This window comes from Lacerta agilis, chromosome Z (assembly GCF_009819535.1).
Source record: "Lacerta agilis isolate rLacAgi1 chromosome Z, rLacAgi1.pri, whole genome shotgun sequence".
In the NCBI taxonomy this organism is placed as follows: Eukaryota; Metazoa; Chordata; class Lepidosauria; order Squamata; family Lacertidae; genus Lacerta; species Lacerta agilis.
This window is the reverse complement of record NC_046331.1, coordinates 17,511,945-17,518,350: the sequence shown is the minus strand read 5'-3', so window position 1 is coordinate 17,518,350 and position 6,406 is coordinate 17,511,945. Positions and strand designations below refer to the sequence as shown.

Sequence of the window (6,406 nt, the reverse complement as noted above, 5' to 3'; positions counted from 1 at the left end):
TTGGACTGTCAGGTGTGCGGATGCAGAAGGCTGATGATGACAATGATTTGCCCCTGCTGGATCAGGCCCTCTTACTCCAGTGTGTCATTCATTGGCAGAGCCAGGGGGGCAGGCAGCGAAGGCATAGGGGTGTCTTTGCTGGTGGAGCCACAGGAGGAGCTGATTGCCAGGCACCCACAACGCCCTGGGCCAAGTGCCCCCATGCCCTTCAGCTCAGCCTCCTCCCTTTCTACAAGACTGCAGCAAGCACATCGTTGTGAAGATCCCTGCTCTTGCCAGGCCTCCTCTGCTGAGCCTATGATCTAGATTTGCCCAGGAGCCTAATGGGCACATGACACCGGCAAAGGCAGTCCTGATGGCATGGTGGGCTTGGCATCTCCCCCCCCCCCACTGCTTCTCAGAAGGTGGAGCGTAGGCCCTTGGCCTTGGGCAGAAGTCCCTCCCCCCCTCCGGGGACGGGGCGGCAGTGAGAAGAGCTTAGCTGAAAATCTGATTAAAGCAGGAGTTTGAGGGCACTTCCTCTACTTTCCTTTTTTAACTCCAGCCCTTAAACTTTCTTCTTCGCCTCGGAGAGGGGAATGGCAAGCATTTGGATTAAGGGATTGCAGGGCTGTCTGCTTTAATTACAGCTGCCACCCGTGACTCTGGCGTCCTCTGCTGAACTCTTGCACAGAGTAGAAGGAAAAGGCCAGGTTTCCAAGGGTAAGTTAATGCATGAGGCTGTTTCCTTGGTGCACCCATGTCTCCAGGCCCAGGGCTTTGCTTACACATGACCAGGGGCACGGGGGTGGCTTTTCAACCATGTATCTAGCATAACTGTCAAGTCCTTTCCCTGGGGGAGCTCAAAGCCGCCTTCTCCCTTGTTCAGGTGAGCTGAGCAAAGAGGCTTGAGGAGGCTGTATGGTCAGGATTTGTACCAGGGTGTGTAGGAGATCACAGCCCTTCAGGGTCAAGCCTGGAAGTCCCCCAGAAACTCTGAAGTGAGAGCAGGGAATTGCAGAGGGAAGGGAAGAAGGAAGAAGGCTTCTCTGCTCCGATGCTACTCACTCTTTGTCCTCCTGTCAACTCATACCCAGCCACCAGATTCTAAGCACAACAAACACTCCCCCCCGCCCCGTTATCAGAGGGTGAAGTTTCCTCCTTTGCTGCTGCCCAGGCCCCCTGAAGCTTGGGAGTCTGTGCGGAAGCTGTGTCTGCCCAGCTCCCCACCTGGACCACCTTGTGAGGTTCTGTGCACTTTTGTCTCTATTGTTGCTCTTTGTGGGCCTTACCTCTTCTGTCTCTTCTGCCCCACCTCTGTCTGCAGGTAAGCATGCCCCCACGGTGCCCATCAGCGAAAATAGGCAATTTGGTACCAAATGCATCTCTCATTGCCCTCACCCAGGCCTTTGCAGAGCCAGGCAGAGGCCTGGGCCAGGTATATAATGTGCCCCCCCCTTTTTTACACTGGGGATTTCAAGGCTTGAACCGTATCTGCATATAAAGACAAAATGGAAAATATAGATATACAATCGTGCTTTTTTAAAAATACATAGGGAAAAGGATTGTTTTAAGTATTTACATTTAAATAATAGTGAGTGATTGTGAATATGCTGACCGAGGCCCCCTTTGGAATCGGAGGCCCCGGGCCAAGTGGCCCATATGACCCCCCCCCCCCTCTGTTTGGGCCTGCCCTCACCTCGACGAGCCCTTTTAACACATTCTTGGCAGAGAGAAATAAAAGCAACAGAGGTGTGAAATATGCTTTATGAACAGCCTCTAGTAGCTGAAAGCGGGGTGTGGGCGGAGGAGCTTTTCGCTAGGAGATCCCTGATTAAAAACAGCCTCTTCCTGTCCTAGCTTTTGGGGAGCTGCAGTACATGGGTCTCTCCACTGGGTGGCACCCTATGCCCACATTGGCTGCAAGAGCTTTTCAGGTGAAAATGTGTGTGTGGTTTTCAATGGTGCATTACACAGGTTCTCTCTGTCTCCACTCCCCACATCTCCACGCCACTGCTACCCAGACTCTCACACTACACACCATTACTGCTTCCTCCACATCATGGCAGGGTCTGGTTCTTGCCTTTCTTTGGAGGAACAGCAGCCAGCTTGACCAAGGGATCAGGGATGCTTGCTTCTGCTTCTGCTGCAACACCTGGAGGGTTATTGTGTTGCAGTAAGAAGAAACCACAGAGCCTAGGGCTTGTCGATCAGATGGTCAGCGGTTCGAATCCCCACAACGGGGTGAGCTCCTGTTGCTCGGTCCCTACTCCTGCAATCCTAGCAGTTCAAAAGCACTTCAAAAGTGCAAGTACCGGTAGATAAATAGGTACAACTGTGGCAGGAAGGTAAACAGCATTTCCGTGCGCTGCTCTAGTTCGCCAGAAGCGGCTTAGTCATGCTGGCTGCATGACCCGGAAGCTTTATGCTGCTCCCTCGGTCAATAAAGCGAGATGAGTGTTGCAACCCCAGAGTCGTCTGCGACTGGACCTAATGGTCAGGGGTCCCTTTACCTTTAAGAAGAAACAAAGCAATTTGAAGCTGGTGTTCAGCAGGGTTTGTAGGCAGAGGAGGGGCTGGTGTTGCCTTCCCAGAGTGAGATGCAATTACAGGGTCCTCAGGTAGCAGGCCACAGCGACCCCCTCCCTAGCCCTGACACATGTAGCTTCCAAGGAACCCCCAACTTTGTGCTGTTTGGCCCAGCTCTGCCGCAAGAGCTAAGGGCAGAGTTGCACACAGTCTGAACTCCTGGAATTAAACTGAAAGCTTTGTGGACACTCTGTAGGCCAAGCCGACAACTCCCACCCTCCTTGACCATGCTGGCTGATGGGGGTTGGAGTGCCCCTAAAGGGCCTTGTCTTCCAGAGAGGCACAGCCCTTGCTCCCCACAACTGGTGGGGCTGATGTAGCTCAGCCCGAGTGGGTGTTCAGCATGGCCCATGTGTGCTTCCTCCTCCAGAGAGAGAAGGGGTTGTCTCAACTAAAGATAAGGGCCTGCTACTCTTTTCTGATTAGAGGCATCACTGCCCCATTTAATAACATTTAATGACGTCTGATTTCCCAGATAAAAACGTATTTGTTTATAACGGGGCTCAGGGATCAAAGCTCAGGGATCAAAGCAGAGCTGTGTTGGCTTTTGCCCTTCCTGTCGCTGGGGAGGGGAAGAGAAGGTGGCCCCTCTTACTCAGGGATCCTTCGGTTGTGTTCCCTTGAACAGTGGCAACGTGGTTGGAGCCTAGGCAGCAGCTGCTTGGACTCTGCTCCTTGCTTGGAGTGGAATGGGGCAACGTGTAGAAGACCCAGAAGAGAGATGTTTTAACTTCTCTGGTGTGCCACCTTGGGATTCTCCTGGATCCTCAACTGTTCCTGCAATCCCAGACAATGACCCCCATTCCAGACATTCCAGGCCAGCCTAGTGCAAAGTTCCTTGATGGGAGGGAGAGCAGGGAAGGAGAGCAGAGCAGAGCGGAGCAGAGAGAGAGAGGGAGAGAGGGATCTAAAACGCTATTCTTAGCTTAGCAGCCCAGGTGGGTGAATGTCGCCAGGTAGCTTTTGCCACTGCTGCTCTGCCCCCTTCCTTCCACCCACCCCACCTCTTATTAAATGTTCTCTATCCTTCCAGCTCATTGATCACAGCCCCTCTCTCAGCACCATCCTGTTCCCTTTTGGCATGGCTAATATGCTCCAGGGACTCCAGCCAAAACACTCTGATAGACTGATGCTGCCTATTGCCGAAAGTGGAGGTGGGTGATGGTGGGCCAGAGAACAGCCCTTTCCCTCCCAGAGAGACACTCTCAGGAACTGACCGGGCCTGCTTGGACTCTCTTGTCAGCCTGGCTCCAAGGAGGACTTGGGTGGCTAAGAGAGCACTGAGCACCACCCAGTCTTTCACTGTGCTTGTTTTTTTTGCCTTCTGCTCAGGCTCAAAGTGATCCTGACTGGTGCCCAGGACTTGTCACACAAGAGCACGTTCCCATCATTGCAGAGGAATGGTGAAATCTCCAGATCACCAGTGATGCTGCTGCATGTGGGGGGCCTTCCCGCTGGCTGGAATATTTACATAGAATCATAGAGTTGCAAGAGACCCTGAGGATAATCTAGAGGGTCATCTTTTCTGCTTTCTCAGAAAGCTTCGTGGCAAGCATGAGCCCCTGCTGCCTGTCATTTCAGGCCACCCTGAGTTAGGAGGCCTGTTGGTCTGACTCAGGAGAAGGCAGCTCCCTTCCCACTTCTGCCTGCAAAGGAATCTGACCTCAGCACAAGCCACGGGGCAGCCTTCTCCATACAGCACCTGAAGGCAGCAGACCAGTGCTGAAGGTGAAGGTCAGGCGAGGTGGCACCTGCAGCGGTACCTGCTCCATGCCCATCAGCACCTGCCACTTCAGTCTGCCTGATGGCAGGAGTGGCCCTTTGTTGTAAGGGAGACAGAGGAGGGAAGTCTTCCATGTCTTACACTCCCTAAGGGAGCATCTTGGCCACTGCTGTCTCTGCTTCAGGCAACATGGACCACAAAGCCCCCTGGAGCCAGCTTTCAAGTCCTTGCTTGGCCATGGAGCTCACGGGGTGGGGGTGGGGGTGGGGTGACCTTAGTCCCATCACTCTCTTTGTGCACATCCTTCCCCCACCTTGTGGGGGGAAGGTGAGACTGAAACACAAGCAATGAACTTAAGAATGTAAGAAGAGCCTGCTGGATCAGGCCAATGGCCCATTGGAGCACAGGAGCCCTCTCCCCTCCTGTGGTTTCCAGCAACTGGAATCCAGAAGCATTACTTGTCCCATCCTCTTAAAGCCATCCACACTGATGACCCTCACTGCCTCCTGTGGGAGGAAGTTCCATAGGTTAACTAAGAAGGACTTTCTTTTCTCTGTCCTGCATCTTCCAGCACTCAGCTTCCCTGGAGGCCAACCAGTCCTAGTGTTAGGAGATAGGAAGAGGTCAAGGGCAACAACCATTTTCAAGCTCTCCTCTCCCCCTTGCCTCTTCAGGGAGCAGCGGAAGGGGAGGTCCCAGTCTTGCATAGATCTATGCATTGGGGCAGGGCCTCACCCTCTGCCCCAGTGGGATTCAAGCACCTTGGCCTCTGTTTACTCTGTTATGCCCCTATTATCTGGGGCATTCCGGAGGCAGCTTTGACTGTTATCAAGGTTAGCGTGGGAGTCATGGCAGTGAACTTCATGCCCCCTCACCTCCTTGCATTACTGTATGGTTGGGAATCTTTGAAATCTGCCGGCTCCTACTGTGTATCTTTTAGGAAGCCTGGAAGGGAGAGGCCTTTGGGAAGTGGCTGGCTGCCTGGCATAGAGGGGGTCACACAGTTCGTGGGCAGTGCCAGGCAACTGCTGCAACCTCCCCCCCACCCTGGCTGCTTCCTTTTGCAGCCAGTGTGCATAATGGTTCATAGAAAGCAAAGAATTTAAGTAGAATACTAGTAGCCGCAACAGATAACACCAGCGCAATGCGACATTTGACAGTTTGCCAATTAGCAGTTCATTGTAAAGCATATCATACATTCAAAGCACATGGCTTCCCCCCAAAGAATTCAGGGAACTGTGATTCCCAGCACCCTGAACAAACTACAGTTCCCAGAATTCTCTGGGGGGTAGCTGTGTGCTTCAAGTGTATGGCGTGTGCACCATCCGCTGCACTTTTTGAGAATTCTGACCACCGTTAAGTTTACTGATGGTTTTCTCTGCTGCTCTAGACCTTGGTGAGCTTATTACTAAATGCCAGAGGCATAACCTAGAGGCTGCCGAAACTGGCGACTTGTGGTGGTAGTGGTGGTGGTGGGGAAACGCAGACCCAAAAATCCACCACTGGAGATCGACTGGGAGAGATCCTGCAACAACTGGCGGGAGAGGAGAGAAAAGAGCTTTCAGGATATGAGTCTATCCTGCTGGGAGACCTGACAGTAAACCCTGTTGAACGCCATGGGGATTCTTTCTGAGGATTGGGTCATTGGCATTGCTGATGCAACGCTTTACAAGGCTTGCCCAATATATAGGTCGAGGTGCGCAGGGGCGGGTTGTTACTTTGCAAGTATTTCGGACTGATGCTCACTGGAAAACTTGCTTTCAGAAAATAAATCGCACCCCAAAAATAGTTCAGTTAGTAAAGGACTCTGCTTGTGCGACAGTCTACAAGGCTTGCCAGATTTTCAAGTACTTGGGCCACCTAAACTGTAGTAATTTCTAATGTGGCTATTGTGGTAACGTGTCCCCCCCCCGATGGGGGGCACCGATACCCCTCTTTGCCAAGGACACAAAGGACTCCAGGAACACCTCTGCCAGTCAATGTAGGCAGTACTGAGTTTGCTGTACTAAGAGTTTGACATTCCCTGTCCCAAGTGGCAGGGGTGGGGGTGGAATGCAATGAGCTCTAGCATAGGTGCCAACTCCATGGGGCCCTGGTCCCTTTAGCTCCCCAATA

At 52.7% G+C, this 6,406-nt stretch overlaps 1 protein-coding gene across 1 annotated transcript in view; it reads left to right on the top strand.

Annotated features, from left to right (window-relative positions):
* The first annotated feature begins 463 nt into the window (after positions 1-463).
* LOC117040175 (mitochondrial fission factor-like) overlaps positions 464-6,406 on the top strand; it is a 30,354-nt gene continuing 24,411 nt past the window's right edge. The window contains exon 1 of the mRNA XM_033137776.1: positions 464-702. The gene's annotated coding sequence lies outside the window, so the exon portion shown is untranslated. The remainder of the gene's footprint in view (positions 703-6,406) is intronic.